This window comes from Lissotriton vulgaris, chromosome 1_1 (genome assembly GCF_964263255.1).
Source record: "Lissotriton vulgaris chromosome 1_1, aLisVul1.2, whole genome shotgun sequence".
NCBI classification, from domain to species: Eukaryota; Metazoa; Chordata; class Amphibia; order Caudata; family Salamandridae; genus Lissotriton; species Lissotriton vulgaris.
Window position 1 is genome coordinate 231009443 of NC_141685.1, and position 20987 is coordinate 231030429.

At 36.7% G+C, this 20987-nt stretch overlaps 22 non-coding genes across 22 annotated transcripts; all 22 read left to right on the plus strand.

Annotated features, from left to right (window-relative positions):
* The first annotated feature begins 282 nt into the window (after positions 1–282).
* Positions 283–354, plus strand: TRNAD-GUC (transfer RNA aspartic acid (anticodon GUC)). The gene has a single exon. It is a non-coding gene; the product is annotated as a tRNA-Asp (tRNA).
* Positions 355–965: 611 nt separating this feature from the next.
* On the plus strand, positions 966–1037 carry TRNAD-GUC (transfer RNA aspartic acid (anticodon GUC)). The gene has a single exon. It is a non-coding gene; the product is annotated as a tRNA-Asp (tRNA).
* Positions 1038–1666: 629 nt separating this feature from the next.
* TRNAD-GUC (transfer RNA aspartic acid (anticodon GUC)) lies at positions 1667–1738 on the plus strand. Its single transcript has one exon. It is a non-coding gene; the product is annotated as a tRNA-Asp (tRNA).
* A 627-nt stretch (positions 1739–2365) lies between these two features.
* TRNAD-GUC (transfer RNA aspartic acid (anticodon GUC)) lies at positions 2366–2437 on the plus strand. Its single transcript has one exon. It is a non-coding gene; the product is annotated as a tRNA-Asp (tRNA).
* Positions 2438–3048: 611 nt separating this feature from the next.
* TRNAD-GUC (transfer RNA aspartic acid (anticodon GUC)) lies at positions 3049–3120 on the plus strand. Its single transcript has one exon. It is a non-coding gene; the product is annotated as a tRNA-Asp (tRNA).
* A 633-nt stretch (positions 3121–3753) lies between these two features.
* TRNAD-GUC (transfer RNA aspartic acid (anticodon GUC)) lies at positions 3754–3825 on the plus strand. The gene has a single exon. It is a non-coding gene; the product is annotated as a tRNA-Asp (tRNA).
* Positions 3826–4452: 627 nt separating this feature from the next.
* TRNAD-GUC (transfer RNA aspartic acid (anticodon GUC)) lies at positions 4453–4524 on the plus strand. Its single transcript has one exon. It is a non-coding gene; the product is annotated as a tRNA-Asp (tRNA).
* Positions 4525–5135: 611 nt separating this feature from the next.
* On the plus strand, positions 5136–5207 carry TRNAD-GUC (transfer RNA aspartic acid (anticodon GUC)). Its single transcript has one exon. It is a non-coding gene; the product is annotated as a tRNA-Asp (tRNA).
* Positions 5208–6553: 1346 nt separating this feature from the next.
* TRNAD-GUC (transfer RNA aspartic acid (anticodon GUC)) lies at positions 6554–6625 on the plus strand. Its single transcript has one exon. It is a non-coding gene; the product is annotated as a tRNA-Asp (tRNA).
* Positions 6626–7236: 611 nt separating this feature from the next.
* TRNAD-GUC (transfer RNA aspartic acid (anticodon GUC)) lies at positions 7237–7308 on the plus strand. The gene has a single exon. It is a non-coding gene; the product is annotated as a tRNA-Asp (tRNA).
* Positions 7309–7941: 633 nt separating this feature from the next.
* On the plus strand, positions 7942–8013 carry TRNAD-GUC (transfer RNA aspartic acid (anticodon GUC)). The gene has a single exon. It is a non-coding gene; the product is annotated as a tRNA-Asp (tRNA).
* Positions 8014–8640: 627 nt separating this feature from the next.
* TRNAD-GUC (transfer RNA aspartic acid (anticodon GUC)) lies at positions 8641–8712 on the plus strand. The gene has a single exon. It is a non-coding gene; the product is annotated as a tRNA-Asp (tRNA).
* Positions 8713–9323: 611 nt separating this feature from the next.
* TRNAD-GUC (transfer RNA aspartic acid (anticodon GUC)) lies at positions 9324–9395 on the plus strand. The gene has a single exon. It is a non-coding gene; the product is annotated as a tRNA-Asp (tRNA).
* Positions 9396–11422: 2027 nt separating this feature from the next.
* Positions 11423–11494, plus strand: TRNAD-GUC (transfer RNA aspartic acid (anticodon GUC)). Its single transcript has one exon. It is a non-coding gene; the product is annotated as a tRNA-Asp (tRNA).
* Positions 11495–12129: 635 nt separating this feature from the next.
* On the plus strand, positions 12130–12201 carry TRNAD-GUC (transfer RNA aspartic acid (anticodon GUC)). Its single transcript has one exon. It is a non-coding gene; the product is annotated as a tRNA-Asp (tRNA).
* Positions 12202–12828: 627 nt separating this feature from the next.
* TRNAD-GUC (transfer RNA aspartic acid (anticodon GUC)) lies at positions 12829–12900 on the plus strand. Its single transcript has one exon. It is a non-coding gene; the product is annotated as a tRNA-Asp (tRNA).
* A 1322-nt stretch (positions 12901–14222) lies between these two features.
* TRNAD-GUC (transfer RNA aspartic acid (anticodon GUC)) lies at positions 14223–14294 on the plus strand. Its single transcript has one exon. It is a non-coding gene; the product is annotated as a tRNA-Asp (tRNA).
* Positions 14295–15602: 1308 nt separating this feature from the next.
* TRNAD-GUC (transfer RNA aspartic acid (anticodon GUC)) lies at positions 15603–15674 on the plus strand. The gene has a single exon. It is a non-coding gene; the product is annotated as a tRNA-Asp (tRNA).
* Positions 15675–16982: 1308 nt separating this feature from the next.
* TRNAD-GUC (transfer RNA aspartic acid (anticodon GUC)) lies at positions 16983–17054 on the plus strand. The gene has a single exon. It is a non-coding gene; the product is annotated as a tRNA-Asp (tRNA).
* A 1310-nt stretch (positions 17055–18364) lies between these two features.
* Positions 18365–18436, plus strand: TRNAD-GUC (transfer RNA aspartic acid (anticodon GUC)). The gene has a single exon. It is a non-coding gene; the product is annotated as a tRNA-Asp (tRNA).
* A 627-nt stretch (positions 18437–19063) lies between these two features.
* On the plus strand, positions 19064–19135 carry TRNAD-GUC (transfer RNA aspartic acid (anticodon GUC)). The gene has a single exon. It is a non-coding gene; the product is annotated as a tRNA-Asp (tRNA).
* Positions 19136–19746: 611 nt separating this feature from the next.
* On the plus strand, positions 19747–19818 carry TRNAD-GUC (transfer RNA aspartic acid (anticodon GUC)). The gene has a single exon. It is a non-coding gene; the product is annotated as a tRNA-Asp (tRNA).
* The last annotated feature ends 1169 nt before the right edge of the window (positions 19819–20987 follow it).

Here is a 20987-nt window from a genome sequence, read left to right on the forward strand (position 1 = left end):
TGGTAAAGTGAGCTGATTATATATATATATATATATAAATATATATATTGATGAATAGAAAGATAGCTAGATAGACAGATCGATAGATATTTATTTCAATGAAATAATTTCTTCATAAAACTAATTGTTTTTGGCTAGGAATTTCTGTATTGTAATAATTTAGGAAAAAAGATTACTTGTCCTAACCAAAAGCAGCAATTCTGCCTATTACAATACTGAGAATTGATCGAGGGCATGCCTTAACCCCAGGGAGGTGAGCACTGTTTAACTGAAGCCAATAAGTCCTCGTTAGTATAGTGGTCAGTATCCCCGCCTGTCACGCGGGAGACCGGGGTTCAATTCCCCGACGGGGAGGAGATTCCTTTTATTCACACAATTAAATAAAATGATGTACTTTCTAACATTGTAAAATATATCTGTCATTATCCTTGCCTATTCCGATTGAGAAAACAGGTTGAATTCACTGATGGCCAAAATGCTTACTGATGTGTTAACTGAAATTCAGAATATGCTCTGAATATTTCAGCATGCACAGGCGTACCATCAAAACCAATTTACGTCTACAATCTGTTGGAAAATGAGATGAAGCAGTGGTGAATCCTAGGCCGCTGTTCCACTCGATTGGCACGATTTACAAGTAGAATGACTGCTTTTGGTTAGTAGTGACCCCTGGTGGCTAATAGTTATAAGCTGCAAATGGTAAAGTGAGCTGATTATATATATATATATATTGATGAATAGAAAGATAGCTAGATAGACAGATCGATAGATATTTATTTCAATGAAATAATTTCTTCATAAAACTAATTGTTTTTGGCTAGGAATTTCTGTATTGTAATAATTTAGGAAAAAAGATTACTTGTCCTAACCAAAAGCAGCAATTCTGCCTATTACAATACTGAGAATTGATCGAGGGCATGCCTTAACCCCAGGGAGGTGAGCACTGTTTAACTGAAGCCAATAAGTCCTCGTTAGTATAGTGGTCAGTATCCCCGCCTGTCACGCGGGAGACCGGGGTTCAATTCCCCGACGGGGAGGCGATTCCTTTTATTCACACAATTAAATAAAATGATGTACTTTCTAACATTGTAAAATATATCTGTCATTATCCTTGCCTATTCCGATTGAGAAAAAAGGTTGAATTCACTGATGGCCAAAATGCTTACTGATGTGTTAACTGAAATTCAGAATATGCTCTGAATATTTCAGCATGCACAGGCGTACCATCAAAACCAATTTACGTCTACAATCTGTTGGAAAATGAGATGAAGCAGTGGTGAATCCTAGGCCGCTGTTCCACTCAATTGGCACGATTTACAAGTAGAATGACTGCTTTTGGTTAGGAGTGACCCCTGGTGGCTAATAGTTATAAGCTGCAAATGGTAAAGTGAGCTGATTATATATATATATATATATATATAAATATATATATTGATGAATAGAAAGATAGCTAGATAGACAGATCGATAGATATTTATTTCAATGAAATAATTTCTTCATAAAACTAATTGTTTTTGGCTAGGAATTTCTGTATTGTAATAATTTAGGAAAAAAGATTACTTGTCCTAACCAAAAGCAGCAATTCTGCCTATTACAATACTGAGAATTGATCGAGGGCATGCCTTAACCCCAGGGAGGTGAGCACTGTTTAACTGAAGCCAATAAGTCCTCGTTAGTATAGTGGTCAGTATCCCCGCCTGTCACGCGGGAGACCGGGGTTCAATTCCCCGACGGGGAGGAGATTCCTTTTATTCACACAATTAAATAAAATGATGTACTTTCTAACATTGTAAAATATATCTGTCATTATCCTTGCCTATTCCGATTGAGAAAAAAGGTTGAATTCACTGATGGCCAAAATGCTTACTGATGTGTTAACTGAAATTCAGAATATGCTCTGAATATTTCAGCATGCACAGGCGTACCATCAAAACCAATTTACGTCTACAATCTGTTGGAAAATGAGATGAAGCAGTGGTGAATCCTAGGCCGCTGTTCCACTCGATTGGCACGATTTACAAGTAGAATGACTGCTTTTGGTTAGTAGTGACCCCTGGTGGCTAATAGTTATAAGCTGCAAATGGTAAAGTGAGCTGATTATATATATATATATATATATAAATATATATATTGATGAATAGAAAGATAGCTAGATAGACAGATCGATAGATATTTATTTCAATGAAATAATTTCTTCATAAAACTAATTGTTTTTGGCTAGGAATTTCTGTATTGTAATAATTTAGGAAAAAAGATTACTTGTCCTAACCAAAAGCAGCAATTCTGCCTATTACAATACTGAGAATTGATCGAGGGCATGCCTTAACCCCAGGGAGATGAGCACTGTTTAACTGAAGCAAATAAGTCCTCGTTAGTATAGTGGTCAGTATCCCCGCCTGTCACGCGGGAGACCGGGGTTCAATTCCCCGACGGGGAGGAGATTCCTTTTATTCACACAATTAAATAAAATGATGTACTTTCTAACATTGTAAAATATATCTGTCATTATCCTTGCCTATTCCGATTGAGAAAACAGGTTGAATTCACTGATGGCCAAAATGCTTACTGATGTGTTAACTGAAATTCAGAATATGCTCTGAATATTTCAGCATGCACAGGCGTACCATCAAAACCAATTTACGTCTACAATCTGTTGGAAAATGAGATGAAGCAGTGGTGAATCCTAGGCCGCTGTTCCACTCGATTGGCACGATTTACAAGTAGAATGACTGCTTTTGGTTAGTAGTGACCCCTGGTGGCTAATAGTTATAAGCTGCAAATGGTAAAGTGAGCTGATTATATATATATATATATTGATGAATAGAAAGATAGCTAGATAGACAGATCGATAGATATTTATTTCAATGAAATAATTTCTTCATAAAACTAATTGTTTTTGGCTAGGAATTTCTGTATTGTAATAATTTAGGAAAAAAGATTACTTGTCCTAACCAAAAGCAGCAATTCTGCCTATTACAATACTGAGAATTGATCGAGGGCATGCCTTAACCCCAGGGAGGTGAGCACTGTTTAACTGAAGCCAATAAGTCCTCGTTAGTATAGTGGTCAGTATCCCCGCCTGTCACGCGGGAGACCGGGGTTCAATTCCCCGACGGGGAGGCGATTCCTTTTATTCACACAATTAAATAAAATGATGTACTTTCTAACATTGTAAAATATATCTGTCATTATCCTTGCCTATTCCGATTGAGAAAAAAGGTTGAATTCACTGATGGCCAAAATGCTTACTGATGTGTTAACTGAAATTCAGAATATGCTCTGAATATTTCAGCATGCACAGGCGTACCATCAAAACCAATTTACGTCTACAATCTGTTGGAAAATGAGATGAAGCAGTGGTGAATCCTAGGCCGCTGTTCCACTCAATTGGCACGATTTACAAGTAGAATGACTGCTTTTGGTTAGGAGTGACCCCTGGTGGCTAATAGTTATAAGCTGCAAATGGTAAAGTGAGCTGATTATATATATATATATATATATATATATAAATATATATATTGATGAATAGAAAGATAGCTAGATAGACAGATCGATAGATATTTATTTCAATGAAATAATTTCTTCATAAAACTAATTGTTTTTGGCTAGGAATTTCTGTATTGTAATAATTTAGGAAAAAAGATTACTTGTCCTAACCAAAAGCAGCAATTCTGCCTATTACAATACTGAGAATTGATCGAGGGCATGCCTTAACCCCAGGGAGGTGAGCACTGTTTAACTGAAGCCAATAAGTCCTCGTTAGTATAGTGGTCAGTATCCCCGCCTGTCACGCGGGAGACCGGGGTTCAATTCCCCGACGGGGAGGAGATTCCTTTTATTCACACAATTAAATAAAATGATGTACTTTCTAACATTGTAAAATATATCTGTCATTATCCTTGCCTATTCCGATTGAGAAAAAAGGTTGAATTCACTGATGGCCAAAATGCTTACTGATGTGTTAACTGAAATTCAGAATATGCTCTGAATATTTCAGCATGCACAGGCGTACCATCAAAACCAATTTACGTCTACAATCTGTTGGAAAATGAGATGAAGCAGTGGTGAATCCTAGGCCGCTGTTCCACTCGATTGGCACGATTTACAAGTAGAATGACTGCTTTTGGTTAGTAGTGACCCCTGGTGGCTAATAGTTATAAGCTGCAAATGGTAAAGTGAGCTGATTATATATATATATATATATATAAATATATATATTGATGAATAGAAAGATAGCTAGATAGACAGATCGATAGATATTTATTTCAATGAAATAATTTCTTCATAAAACTAATTGTTTTTGGCTAGGAATTTCTGTATTGTAATAATTTAGGAAAAAAGATTACTTGTCCTAACCAAAAGCAGCAATTCTGCCTATTACAATACTGAGAATTGATCGAGGGCATGCCTTAACCCCAGGGAGATGAGCACTGTTTAACTGAAGCCAATAAGTCCTCGTTAGTATAGTGGTCAGTATCCCCGCCTGTCACGCGGGAGACCGGGGTTCAATTCCCCGACGGGGAGGAGATTCCTTTTATTCACACAATTAAATAAAATGATGTACTTTCTAACATTGTAAAATATATCTGTCATTATCCTTGCCTATTCCGATTGAGAAAACAGGTTGAATTCACTGATGGCCAAAATGCTTACTGATGTGTTAACTGAAATTCAGAATATGCTCTGAATATTTCAGCATGCACAGGCGTACCATCAAAACCAATTTACGTCTACAATCTGTTGGAAAATGAGATGAAGCAGTGGTGAATCCTAGGCCGCTGTTCCACTCGATTGGCACGATTTACAAGTAGAATGACTGCTTTTGGTTAGTAGTGACCCCTGGTGGCTAATAGTTATAAGCTGCAAATGGTAAAGTGAGCTGATTATATATATATATATATTGATGAATAGAAAGATAGCTAGATAGACAGATCGATAGATATTTATTTCAATGAAATAATTTCTTCATAAAACTAATTGTTTTTGGCTAGGAATTTCTGTATTGTAATAATTTAGGAAAAAAGATTACTTGTCCTAACCAAAAGCAGCAATTCTGCCTATTACAATACTGAGAATTGATCGAGGGCATGCCTTAACCCCAGGGAGGTGAGCACTGTTTAACTGAAGCCAATAAGTCCTCGTTAGTATAGTGGTCAGTATCCCCGCCTGTCACGCGGGAGACCGGGGTTCAATTCCCCGACGGGGAGGCGATTCCTTTTTTTCACACAATTAAATAAAATGATGTACTTTCTAACATTGTAAAATATATCTGTCATTATCCTTGCCTATTCCGATTGAGAAAAAAGGTTGAATTCACTGATGGCCAAAATGCTTACTGATGTGTTAACTGAAATTCAGAATATGCTCTGAATATTTCAGCATGCACAGGCGTACCATCAAAACCAATTTACGTCTACAATCTGTTGGAAAATGAGATGAAGCAGTGGTGAATCCTAGGCCGCTGTTCCACTCAATTGGCACGATTTACAAGTAGAATGACTGCTTTTGGTTAGGAGTGACCCCTGGTGGCTAATAGTTATAAGCTGCAAATGGTAAAGTGAGCTGATTATATATATATATATATATATATATATAAATATATATATTGATGAATAGAAAGATAGCTAGATAGACAGATCGATAGATATTTATTTCAATGAAATAATTTCTTCATAAAACTAATTGTTTTTGGCTAGGAATTTCTGTATTGTAATAATTTAGGAAAAAAGATTACTTGTCCTAACCAAAAGCAGCAATTCTGCCTATTACAATACTGAGAATTGATCGAGGGCATGCCTTAACCCCAGGGAGGTGAGCACTGTTTAACTGAAGCCAATAAGTCCTCGTTAGTATAGTGGTCAGTATCCCCGCCTGTCACGCGGGAGACCGGGGTTCAATTCCCAGACGGGGAGGAGATTCCTTTTATTCACACAATTAAATAAAATGATGTACTTTCTAACATTGTAAAATATATCTGTCATTATCCTTGCCTACTCCGATTGAGAAAAAAGGTTGAATTCACTGATGGCCAAAATGCTTACTGATGTGTTAACTGAAATTCAGAATATGCTCTGAATATTTCAGCATGCACAGGCGTACCATCAAAACCAATTTACGTCTACAATCTGTTGGAAAATGAGATGAAGCAGTGGTGAATCCTAGGCCGCTGTTCCACTCAATTGGCACGATTTACAAGTAGAATGACTGCTTTTGGTTAGGAGTGACCCCTGGTGGCTAATAGTTATAAGCTGCAAATGGTAAAGTGAGCTGATTATATATATATATATATATATATATATATATATATAAATATATATATTGATGAATAGAAAGATAGCTAGATAGACAGATCGATAGATATTTATTTCAATGAAATAATTTCTTCATAAAACTAATTGTTTTTGGCTAGGAATTTCTGTATTGTAATAATTTAGGAAAAAAGATTACTTGTCCTAACCAAAAGCAGCAATTCTGCCTATTACAATACTGAGAATTGATCGAGGGCATGCCTTAACCCCAGGGAGATGAGCACTGTTTAACTGAAGCCAATAAGTCCTCGTTAGTATAGTGGTCAGTATCCCCGCCTGTCACGCGGGAGACCGGGGTTCAATTCCCCGACGGGGAGGAGATTCCTTTTATTCACACAATTAAATAAAATGATGTACTTTCTAACATTGTAAAATATATCTGTCATTATCCTTGCCTATTCCGATTGAGAAAAAAGGTTGAATTCACTGATGGCCAAAATGCTTACTGATGTGTTAACTGAAATTCAGAATATGCTCTGAATATTTCAGCATGCACAGGCGTACCATCAAAACCAATTTACGTCTACAATCTGTTGGAAAATGAGATGAAGCAGTGGTGAATCCTAGGCCGCTGTTCCACTCGATTGGCACGATTTACAAGTAGAATGACTGCTTTTGGTTAGTAGTGACCCCTGGTGGCTAATAGTTATAAGCTGCAAATGGTAAAGTGAGCTGATTATATATATATATATATTGATGAATAGAAAGATAGCTAGATAGACAGATCGATAGATATTTATTTCAATGAAATAATTTCTTCATAAAACTAATTGTTTTTGGCTAGGAATTTCTGTATTGTAATAATTTAGGAAAAAAGATTACTTGTCCTAACCAAAAGCAGCAATTCTGCCTATTACAATACTGAGAATTGATCGAGGGCATGCCTTAACCCCAGGGAGGTGAGCACTGTTTAACTGAAGCCAATAAGTCCTCGTTAGTATAGTGGTCAGTATCCCCGCCTGTCACGCGGGAGACCGGGGTTCAATTCCCCGACGGGGAGGCGATTCCTTTTATTCACACAATTAAATAAAATGATGTACTTTCTAACATTGTAAAATATATCTGTCATTATCCTTGCCTATTCCGATTGAGAAAAAAGGTTGAATTCACTGATGGCCAAAATGCTTACTGATGTGTTAACTGAAATTCAGAATATGCTCTGAATATTTCAGCATGCACAGGCGTACCATCAAAACCAATTTACGTCTACAATCTGTTGGAAAATGAGATGAAGCAGTGGTGAATCCTAGGCCGCTGTTCCACTCAATTGGCACGATTTACAAGTAGAATGACTGCTTTTGGTTAGGAGTGACCCCTGGTGGCTAATAGTTATAAGCTGCAAATGGTAAAGTGAGCTGATTATATATATATATATATATATATATATAAATATATATATTGATGAATAGAAAGATAGCTAGATAGACAGATCGATAGATATTTATTTCAATGAAATAATTTCTTCATAAAACTAATTGTTTTTGGCTAGGAATTTCTGTATTGTAATAATTTAGGAAAAAAGATTACTTGTCCTAACCAAAAGCAGCAATTCTGCCTATTACAATACTGAGAATTGATCGAGGGCATGCCTTAACCCCAGGGAGGTGAGCACTGTTTAACTGAAGCCAATAAGTCCTCGTTAGTATAGTGGTCAGTATCCCCGCCTGTCACGCGGGAGACCGGGGTTCAATTCCCCGACGGGGAGGAGATTCCTTTTATTCACACAATTAAATAAAATGATGTACTTTCTAACATTGTAAAATATATCTGTCATTATCCTTGCCTATTCCGATTGAGAAAAAAGGTTGAATTCACTGATGGCCAAAATGCTTACTGATGTGTTAACTGAAATTCAGAATATGCTCTGAATATTTCAGCATGCACAGGCGTACCATCAAAACCAATTTACGTCTACAATCTGTTGGAAAATGAGATGAAGCAGTGGTGAATCCTAGGCCGCTGTTCCACTCGATTGGCACGATTTACAAGTAGAATGACTGCTTTTGGTTAGTAGTGACCCCTGGTGGCTAATAGTTATAAGCTGCAAATGGTAAAGTGAGCTGATTATATATATATATATATATATAAATATATATATTGATGAATAGAAAGATAGCTAGATAGACAGATCGATAGATATTTATTTCAATGAAATAATTTCTTCATAAAACTAATTGTTTTTGGCTAGGAATTTCTGTATTGTAATAATTTAGGAAAAAAGATTACTTGTCCTAACCAAAAGCAGCAATTCTGCCTATTACAATACTGAGAATTGATCGAGGGCATGCCTTAACCCCAGGGAGATGAGCACTGTTTAACTGAAGCCAATAAGTCCTCGTTAGTATAGTGGTAAGTATCCCCGCCTGTCACGCGGGAGACCGGGGTTCAATTCCCCGACGGGGAGGAGATTCCTTTTATTCACACAATTAAATAAAATGATGTACTTTCTAACATTGTAAAATATATCTGTCATTATCCTTGCCTATTCCGATTGAGAAAACAGGTTGAATTCACTGATGGCCAAAATGCTTACTGATGTGTTAACTGAAATTCAGAATATGCTCTGAATATTTCAGCATGCACAGGCGTACCATCAAAACCAATTTACGTCTACAATCTGTTGGAAAATGAGATGAAGCAGTGGTGAATCCTAGGCCGCTGTTCCACTCGATTGGCACGATTTACAAGTAGAATGACTGCTTTTGGTTAGTAGTGACCCCTGGTGGCTAATAGTTATAAGCTGCGAATGGTAAAGTGAGCTGATTATATATATATATATATTGATGAATAGAAAGATAGCTAGATAGACAGATCGATAGATATTTATTTCAATGAAATAATTTCTTCATAAAACTAATTGTTTTTGGCTAGGAATTTCTGTATTGTAATAATTTAGGAAAAAAGATTACTTGTCCTAACCAAAAGCAGCAATTCTGCCTATTACAATACTGAGAATTGATCGAGGGCATGCCTTAACCCCAGGGAGGTGAGCACTGTTTAACTGAAGCCAATAAGTCCTCGTTAGTATAGTGGTCAGTATCCCCGCCTGTCACGCGGGAGACCGGGGTTCAATTCCCCGACGGGGAGGCGATTCCTTTTATTCACACAATTAAATAAAATGATGTACTTTCTAACATTGTAAAATATATCTGTCATTATCCTTGCCTATTCCGATTGAGAAAAAAGGTTGAATTCACTGATGGCCAAAATGCTTACTGATGTGTTAACTGAAATTCAGAATATGCTCTGAATATTTCAGCATGCACAGGCGTACCATCAAAACCAATTTACGTCTACAATCTGTTGGAAAATGAGATGAAGCAGTGGTGAATCCTAGGCCGCTGTTCCACTCAATTGGCACGATTTACAAGTAGAATGACTGCTTTTGGTTAGGAGTGACCCCTGGTGGCTAATAGTTATAAGCTGCAAATGGTAAAGTGAGCTGATTATATATATATATATATATATATATATAAATATATATATTGATGAATAGAAAGATAGCTAGATAGACAGATCGATAGATATTTATTTCAATGAAATAATTTCTTCATAAAACTAATTGTTTTTGGCTAGGAATTTCTGTATTGTAATAATTTAGGAAAAAAGATTACTTGTCCTAACCAAAAGCAGCAATTCTGCCTATTACAATACTGAGAATTGATCGAGGGCATGCCTTAACCCCAGGGAGGTGAGCACTGTTTAACTGAAGCCAATAAGTCCTCGTTAGTATAGTGGTCAGTATCCCCGCCTGTCACGCGGGAGACCGGGGTTCAATTCCCAGACGGGGAGGAGATTCCTTTTATTCACACAATTAAATAAAATGATGTACTTTCTAACATTGTAAAATATATCTGTCATTATCCTTGCCTACTCCGATTGAGAAAAAAGGTTGAATTCACTGATGGCCAAAATGCTTACTGATGTGTTAACTGAAATTCAGAATATGCTCTGAATATTTCAGCATGCACAGGCGTACCATCAAAACCAATTTACGTCTACAATCTGTTGGAAAATGAGATGAAGCAGTGGTGAATCCTAGGCCGCTGTTCCACTCAATTGGCACGATTTACAAGTAGAATGACTGCTTTTGGTTAGGAGTGACCCCTGGTGGCTAATAGTTATAAGCTGCAAATGGTAAAGTGAGCTGATTATATATATATATATATATATATATATATATATAAATATATATATTGATGAATAGAAAGATAGCTAGATAGACAGATCGATAGATATTTATTTCAATGAAATAATTTCTTCATAAAACTAATTGTTTTTGGCTAGGAATTTCTGTATTGTAATAATTTAGGAAAAAAGATTACTTGTCCTAACCAAAAGCAGCAATTCTGCCTATTACAATACTGAGAATTGATCGAGGGCATGCCTTAACCCCAGGGAGATGAGCACTGTTTAACTGAAGCCAATAAGTCCTCGTTAGTATAGTGGTCAGTATCCCTGCCTGTCACGCGGGAGACCGGGGTTCAATTCCCCGACGGGGAGGAGATTCCTTTTATTCACACAATTAAATAAAATGATGTACTTTCTAACATTGTAAAATATATCTGTCATTATCCTTGCCTATTCCGATTGAGAAAAAAGGTTGAATTCACTGATGGCCAAAATGCTTACTGATGTGTTAACTGAAATTCAGAATATGCTCTGAATATTTCAGCATGCACAGGCGTACCATCAAAACCAATTTACGTCTACAATCTGTTGGAAAATGAGATGAAGCAGTGGTGAATCCTAGGCCGCTGTTCCACTCGATTGGCACGATTTACAAGTAGAATGACTGCTTTTGGTTAGTAGTGACCCCTGGTGGCTAATAGTTATAAGCTGCAAATGGTAAAGTGAGCTGATTATATATATATATATATTGATGAATAGAAAGATAGCTAGATAGACAGATCGATAGATATTTATTTCAATGAAATAATTTCTTCATAAAACTAATTGTTTTTGGCTAGGAATTTCTGTATTGTAATAATTTAGGAAAAAAGATTACTTGTCCTAACCAAAAGCAGCAATTCTGCCTATTACAATACTGAGAATTGATCGAGGGCATGCCTTAACCCCAGGGAGGTGAGCACTGTTTAACTGAAGCCAATAAGTCCTCGTTAGTATAGTGGTCAGTATCCCCGCCTGTCACGCGGGAGACCGGGGTTCAATTCCCCGACGGGGAGGCGATTCCTTTTATTCACACAATTAAATAAAATGATGTACTTTCTAACATTGTAAAATATATCTGTCATTATCCTTGCCTATTCCGATTGAGAAAAAAGGTTGAATTCACTGATGGCCAAAATGCTTACTGATGTGTTAACTGAAATTCAGAATATGCTCTGAATATTTCAGCATGCACAGGCGTACCATCAAAACCAATTTACGTCTACAATCTGTTGGAAAATGAGATGAAGCAGTGGTGAATCCTAGGCCGCTGTTCCACTCAATTGGCACGATTTACAAGTAGAATGACTGCTTTTGGTTAGGAGTGACCCCTGGTGGCTAATAGTTATAAGCTGCAAATGGTAAAGTGAGCTGATTATATATATATATATATATATATATATATAAATATATATATTGATGAATAGAAAGATAGCTAGATAGACAGATCGATAGATATTTATTTCAATGAAATAATTTCTTCATAAAACTAATTGTTTTTGGCTAGGAATTTCTGTATTGTAATAATTTAGGAAAAAAGATTACTTGTCCTAACCAAAAGCAGCAATTCTGCCTATTACAATACTGAGAATTGATCGAGGGCATGCCTTAACCCCAGGGAGGTGAGCACTGTTTAACTGAAGCCAATAAGTCCTCGTTAGTATAGTGGTCAGTATCCCCGCCTGTCACGCGGGAGACCGGGGTTCAATTCCCCGACGGGGAGGAGATTCCTTTTATTCACACAATTAAATAAAATGATGTACTTTCTAACATTGTAAAATATATCTGTCATTATCCTTGCCTATTCCGATTGAGAAAAAAGGTTGAATTCACTGATGGCCAAAATGCTTACTGATGTGTTAACTGAAATTCAGAATATGCTCTGAATATTTCAGCATGCACAGGCGTACCATCAAAACCAATTTACGTCTACAATCTGTTGGAAAATGAGATGAAGCAGTGGTGAATCCTAGGCCGCTGTTCCACTCGATTGGCACGATTTACAAGTAGAATGACTGCTTTTGGTTAGTAGTGACCCCTGGTGGCTAATAGTTATAAGCTGCAAATGGTAAAGTGAGCTGATTATATATATATATATATATATAAATATATATATTGATGAATAGAAAGATAGCTAGATAGACAGATCGATAGATATTTATTTCAATGAAATAATTTCTTCATAAAACTAATTGTTTTTGGCTAGGAATTTCTGTATTGTAATAATTTAGGAAAAAAGATTACTTGTCCTAACCAAAAGCAGCAATTCTGCCTATTACAATACTGAGAATTGATCGAGGGCATGCCTTAACCCCAGGGAGATGAGCACTGTTTAACTGAAGCCAATAAGTCCTCGTTAGTATAGTGGTCAGTATCCCCGCCTGTCACGCGGGAGACCGGGGTTCAATTCCCCGACGGGGAGGAGATTCCTTTTATTCACACAATTAAATAAAATGATGTACTTTCTAACATTGTAAAATATATCTGTCATTATCCTTGCCTATTCCGATTGAGAAAACAGGTTGAATTCACTGATGGCCAAAATGCTTACTGATGTGTTAACTGAAATTCAGAATATGCTCTGAATATTTCAGCATGCACAGGCGTACCATCAAAACCAATTTACGTCTACAATCTGTTGGAAAATGAGATGAAGCAGTGGTGAATCCTAGGCCGCTGTTCCACTCGATTGGCACGATTTACAAGTAGAATGACTGCTTTTGATTAGTAGTGACCCCTGGTGGCTAATAGTTATAAGCTGCAAATGGTAAAGTGAGCTGATTATATATATATATATATTGATGAATAGAAAGATAGCTAGATAGACAGATCGATAGATATTTATTTCAATGAAATAATTTCTTCATAAAACTAATTGTTTTTGGCTAGGAATTTCTGTATTGTAATAATTTAGGAAAAAAGATTACTTGTCCTAACCAAAAGCAGCAATTCTGCCTATTACAATACTGAGAATTGATCGAGGGCATGCCTTAACCCCAGGGAGGTGAGCACTGTTTAACTGAAGCCAATAAGTCCTCGTTAGTATAGCGGTCAGTATCCCCGCCTGTCACGCGGGAGACCGGGGTTCAATTCCCAGACGGGGAGGAGATTCCTTTTATTCACACAATTAAATAAAATGATGTACTTTCTAACATTGTAAAATATATCTGTCATTATCCTTGCCTACTCCGATTGAGAAAAAAGGTTGAATTCACTGATGGCCAAAATGCTTACTGATGTGTTAACTGAAATTCAGAATATGCTCTGAATATTTCAGCATGCACAGGCGTACCATCAAAACCAATTTACGTCTACAATCTGTTGGAAAATGAGATGAAGCAGTGGTGAATCCTAGGCCGCTGTTCCACTCAATTGGCACGATTTACAAGTAGAATGACTGCTTTTGGTTAGGAGTGACCCCTGGTGGCTAATAGTTATAAGCTGCAAATGGTAAAGTGAGCTGATTATATATATATATATATATATATATATATATATAAATATATATATTGATGAATAGAAAGATAGCTAGATAGACAGATCGATAGATATTTATTTCAATGAAATAATTTCTTCATAAAACTAATTGTTTTTGGCTAGGAATTTCTGTATTGTAATAATTTAGGAAAAAAGATTACTTGTCCTAACCAAAAGCAGCAATTCTGCCTATTACAATACTGAGAATTGATCGAGGGCATGCCTTAACCCCAGGGAGATGAGCACTGTTTAACTGAAGCCAATAAGTCCTCGTTAGTATAGTGGTCAGTATCCCCGCCTGTCACGCGGGAGACCGGGGTTCAATTCCCCGACGGGGAGGAGATTCCTTTTATTCACACAATTAAATAAAATGATGTACTTTCTAACATTGTAAAATATATCTGTCATTATCCTTGCCTATTCCGATTGAGAAAAAAGGTTGAATTCACTGATGGCCAAAATGCTTACTGATGTGTTAACTGAAATTCAGAATATGCTCTGAATATTTCAGCATGCACAGGCGTACCATCAAAACCAATTTACGTCTACAATCTGTTGGAAAATGAGATGAAGCAGTGGTGAATCCTAGGCCGCTGTTCCACTCGATTGGCACGATTTACAAGTAGAATGACTGCTTTTGGTTAGTAGTGACCCCTGGTGGCTAATAGTTATAAGCTGCAAATGGTAAAGTGAGCTGATTATATATATATATATATTGATGAATAGAAAGATAGCTAGATAGACAGATCGATAGATATTTATTTCAATGAAATAATTTCTTCATAAAACTAATTGTTTTTGGCTAGGAATTTCTGTATTGTAATAATTTAGGAAAAAAGATTACTTGTCCTAACCAAAAGCAGCAATTCTGCCTATTACAATACTGAGAATTGATCGAGGGCATGCCTTAACCCCAGGGAGATGAGCACTGTTTAAGTGAAGCCAATAAGTCCTCGTTAGTATAGTGGTCAGTATCCCCGCCTGTCACGCGGGAGACCGGGGTTCAATTCCCCGACCGGGAGGAGATTCCTTTTATTCACACAATTAAATAAAATGATGTACTTTCTAACATTGTAAAATATATCTGTCATTATCCTTGCCTATTCCGATTGAGAAAAAAGGTTGAATTCACTGATGGCCAAAATGCTTACTGATGTGTTAACTGAAATTCAGAATATGCTCTGAATATTTCAGCATGCACAGGCGTACCATCAAAACCAATTTACGTCTACAATCTGTTGGAAAATGAGATGAAGCAGTGGTGAATCCTAGGCCGCTGTTCCACTCGATTGGCACGATTTACAAGTAGAATGACTGCTTTTGGTTAGTAGTGACCCCTGGTGGCTAATAGTTATAAGCTGCAAATGGTAAAGTGAGCTGATTATATATATATATATATATAAATATATATATTGATGAATAGAAAGATAGCTAGATAGACAGATCGATAGATATTTATTTCAATGAAATAATTTCTTCATAAAACTAATTGTTTTTGGCTAGGAATTTCTGTATTGTAATAATTTAGGAAAAAAGATTACTTGTCCTAACCAAAAGCAGCAATTCTGCCTATTACAATACTGAGAATTGATCGAGGGCATGCCTTAACCCCAGGGAGGTGAGCACTGTTTAACTGAAGCCAATAAGTCCTCGTTAGTATAGTGGTCAGTATCCCCGCCTGTCACGCGGGAGACCGGGGTTCAATTCCCCGACGGGGAGGAGATTCCTTTTATTCACACAATTAAATAAAATGATGTACTTTCTAACATTGTAAAATATATCTGTCATTATCCTTGCCTATTCCGATTGAGAAAAAAGGTTGAATTCACTGATGGCCAAAATGCTTACTGATGTGTTAACTGAAATTCAGAATATGCTCTGAATATTTCAGCATGCACAGGCGTACCATCAAAACCAATTTACGTCTACAATCTGTTGGAAAATGAGATGAAGCAGTGGTGAATCCTAGGCCGCTGTTCCACTCGATTGGCACGATTTACAAGTAGAATGACTGCTTTTGGTTAGTAGTGACCCCTGGTGGCTAATAGTTATAAGCTGCAAATGGTAAAGTGAGCTGATTATATATATATATATATTGATGAATAGAAAGATAGCTAGATAGACAGATCGATAGATATTTATTTCAATGAAATAATTTCTTCATAAAACTAATTGTTTTTGGCTAGGAATTTCTGTATTGTAATAATTTAGGAAAAAAGATTACTTGTCCTAACCAAAAGCAGCAATTCTGCCTATTACAATACTGAGAATTGATCGAGGGCATGCCTTAACCCCAGGGAGATGAGCACTGTTTAAGTGAAGCCAATAAGTCCTCGTTAGTATAGTGGTCAGTATCCCCGCCTGTCACGCGGGAGACCGGGGTTCAATTCCCCGACCGGGAGGAGATTCCTTTTATTCACACAATTAAATAAAATGATGTACTTTCTAACATTGTAAAATATATCTGTCATTATCCTTGCCTATTCCGATTGAGAAAAAAGGTTGAATTCACTGATGGCCAAAATGCTTACTGATGTGTTAACTGAAATTCAGAATATGCTCTGAATATTTCAGCATGCACAGGCGTACCATCAAAACCAATTTACGTCTACAATCTGTTGGAAAATGAGATGAAGCAGTGGTGAATCCTAGGCCGCTGTTCCACTCGATTGGCACGATTTACAAGTAGAATGACTGCTTTTGGTTAGTAGTGACCCCTGGTGGCTAATAGTTATAAGCTGCAAATGGTAAAGTGAGCTGATTATATATATATATATATATAAATATATATATTGATGAATAGAAAGATAGCTAGATAGACAGATCGATAGATATTTATTTCAATGAAATAATTTCTTCATAAAACTAATTGTTTTTGGCTAGGAATTTCTGTATTGTAATAATTTAGGAAAAAAGATTACTTGTCCTAACCAAAAGCAGCAATTCTGCCTATTACAATACTGAGAATTGATCGAGGGCATGCCTTAACCCCAGGGAGGTGAGCACTGTTTAACTGAAGCCAATAAGTCCTCGTTAGTATAGTGGTCAGTATCCCCGCCTGTCACGCGGGAGACCGGGGTTCAATTCCCCGACGGGGAGGAGATTCCTTTTATTCACACAATTAAATAAAATGATGTACTTTCTAACATTGTAAAATATATCTGTCATTATCCTTGCCTATTCCGATTGAGAAAAAAGGTTGAATTCACTGATGGCCAAAATGCTTACTGATGTGTTAACTGAAATTCAGAATATGCTCTGAATATTTCAGCATGCACAGGCGTACCATCAAAACCAATTTACGTCTACAATCTGTTGGAAAATGAGATGAAGCAGTGGTGAATCCTAGGCCGCTGTTCCACTCGATTGGCACGATTTACAAGTAGAATGACTGCTTTTGGTTAGTAGTGACCCCTGGTGGCTAATAGTTATAAGCTGCAAATGGTAAAGTGAGCTGATTATATATATATATATATATATAAATATATATATTGATGAATAGAAAGATAGCTAGATAGACAGATCGATAGATATTTATTTCAATGAAATAATTTCTTCATAAAACTAATTGTTTTTGGCTAGGAATTTCTGTATTGTAATAATTTAGGAAAAAAGATTACTTGTCCTAACCAAAAGCAGCAATTCTGCCTATTACAATACTGAGAATTGATCGAGGGCATGCCTTAACCCCAGGGAGATGAGCACTGTTTAACTGAAGCCAATAAGTCCTCGTTAGTATAGTGGTCAGTATCCCCGCCTGTCACGCGGGAGACCGGGGTGCAATTCCCCGACGGGGAGGAGATTCCTTTTATTCACACAATTAAATAAAATGATGTACTTTCTAACATTGTAAAATATATCTGTCATTATCCTTGCCTATTCCGATTGAGAAAAAAGGTTGAATTCACTGATGGCCAAAATGCTTACTGATGTGTTAACTGAAATTCAGAATATGCTCTGAATATTTCAGCATGCACAGGCGTACCATCAAAACCAATTTACGTCTACAATCTGTTGGAAAATGAGATGAAGCAGTGGTGAATCCTAGGCCGCTGTTCCACTCGATTGGCACGATTTACAAGTAGAATGACTGCTTTTGGTTAGTAGTGACCCCTGGTGGCTAATAGTTATAAGCTGCAAATGGTAAAGTGAGCTGATTATATATATATATATATTGATGAATAGAAAGATAGCTAGATAGACAGATCGATAGATATTTATTTCAATGAAATAATTTCTTCATAAAACTAATTGTTTTTGGCTAGGAATTTCTGTATTGTAATAATTTAGGAAAAAAGATTACTTGTCCTAACCAAAAGCAGCAATTCTGCCTATTACAATACTGAGAATTGATCGAGGGCATGCCTTAACCCCAGGGAGGTGAGCACTGTTTAACTGAAGCCAATAAGTCCTCGTTAGTATAGTGGTCAGTATCCCCGCCTGTCACGCGGGAGACCGGGGTTCAATTCCCCGACGGGGAGGAGATTCCTTTTATTCACACAATTAAATAAAATGATGTACTTTCTAACATTGTAAAATATATCTGTCATTATCCTTGCCTATTCCGATTGAGAAAAAAGGTTGAATTCACTGATGGCCAAAATGCTTACTGATGTGTTAACTGAAATTCAGAATATGCTCTGAATATTTCAGCATGCACAGGCGTACCATCAAAACCAATTTACGTCTACAATCTGTTGGAAAATGAGATGAAGCAGTGGTGAATCCTAGGCCGCTGTTCCACTCGATTGGCACGATTTACAAGTAGAATGACTGCTTTTGGTTAGTAGTGACCCCTGGTGGCTAATAGTTATAAGCTGCAAATGGTAAAGTGAGCTGATTATATATATATATATATATATAAATATATATATTGATGAATAGAAAGATAGCTAGATAGACAGATCGATAGATATTTATTTCAATGAAATAATTTCTTCATAAAACTAATTGTTTTTGGCTAGGAATTTCTGTATTGTAATAATTTAGGAAAAAAGATTACTTGTCCTAACCAAAAGCAGCAATTCTGCCTATTACAATACTGAGAATTGATCGAGGGCATGCCTTAACCCCAGGGAGATGAGCACTGTTTAACTGAAGCCAATAAGTCCTCGTTAGTATAGTGGTCAGTATCCCCGCCTGTCACGCGGGAGACCGGGGTTCAATTCCCCGACGGGGAGGAGATTCCTTTTATTCACACAATTAAATAAAATGATGTACTTTCTAACATTGTAAAATATATCTGTCATTATCCTTGCCTATTCCGATTGAGAAAACAGGTTGAATTCACTGATGGCCAAAATGCTTACTGATGTGTTAACTGAAATTCAGAATATGCTCTGAATATTTCAGCATGCACAGGCGTACCATCAAAACCAATTTACGTCTACAATCTGTTGGAAAATGAGATGAAGCAGTGGTGAATCCTAGGCCGCTGTTCCACTCGATTGGCACGATTTACAAGTAGAATGACTGCTTTTGGTTAGTAGTGACCCCTGGTGGCTAATAGTTATAAGCTGCAAATGGTAAAGTGAGCTGATTATATATATATATATATTGATGAATAGAAAGATAGCTAGATAGACAGATCGATAGATATTTATTTCAATGAAATAATTTCTTCATAAAACTAATTGTTTTTGGCTAGGAATTTCTGTATTGTAATAATTTAGGAAAAAAGATTACTTGTCCTAACCAAAAGCAGCAATTCTGCCTATTACAATACTGAGAATTGATCGAGGGCATGCCTTAACCCCAGGGAGGTGAGCACTGTTTAACTGAAGCCAATAAGTCCTCGTTAGTATAGTGGTCAGTATCCCCGCCTGTCACGCGGGAGACCGGGGTTCAATTCCCCGACGGGGAGGCGATTCCTTTTATTCACACAATTAAATAAAATGATGTACTTTCTAACATTGTAAAATATATCTGTCATTATCCTTGCCTATTCCGATTGAGAAAAAAGGTTGAATTCACTGATGGCCAAAATGCTTACTGATGTGTTAACTGAAATTCAGAATATGCTCTGAATATTTCAGCATGCACAGGCGTACCATCAAAACCAATTTACGTCTACAATCTGTTGGAAAATGAGATGAAGCAGTGGTGAATCCTAGGCCGCTGTTCCACTCAATTGGCACGATTTACAAGTAGAATGACTGCTTTTGGTTAGGAGTGACCCCTGGTGGCTAATAGTTATAAGCTGCAAATGGTAAAGTGAGCTGATTATATATATATATATATATATATATATAAATATATATATTGATGAATAGAAAGATAGCTAGATAGACAGATCGATAGATATTTATTTCAATGAAATAATTTCTTCATAAAACTAATTGTTTTTGGCTAGGAATTTCTGTATTGTAATAATTTAGGAAAAAAGATTACTTGTCCTAACCAAAAGCAGCAATTCTGCCTATTACAATACTGAGAATTGATCGAGGGCATGCCTTAACCCCAGGGAGGTGAGCACTGTTTAACTGAAGCCAATAAGTCCTCGTTAGTATAGTGGTCAGTATCCCCGCCTGTCACGCGGGAGACCGGGGTTCAATTCCCAGACGGGGAGGAGATTCCTTTTATTCACACAATTAAATAAAATGATGTACTTTCTAACATTGTAAAATATATCTGTCATTATCCTTGCCTACTCCGATTGAGAAAAAAGGTTGAATTCACTGATGGCCAAAATGCTTACTGATGTGTTAACTGAAATTCAGAATATGCTCTGAATATTTCAGCATGCACAGGCGTACCATCAAAACCAATTTACGTCTACAATCTGTTGGAAAATGAGATGAAGCAGTGGTGAATCCTAGGCCGCTGTTCCACTCAATTGGCACGATTTACAAGTAGAATGACTGCTTTTGGTTAGGAGTGACCCCTGGTGGCTAATAGTTATAAGCTGCAAATGGTAAAGTGAGCTGATTATATATATATATATATATATATATATATATATATAAATATATATATTGATGAATAGAAAGATAGCTAGATAGACAGATCGATAGATATTTATTTCAATGAAAT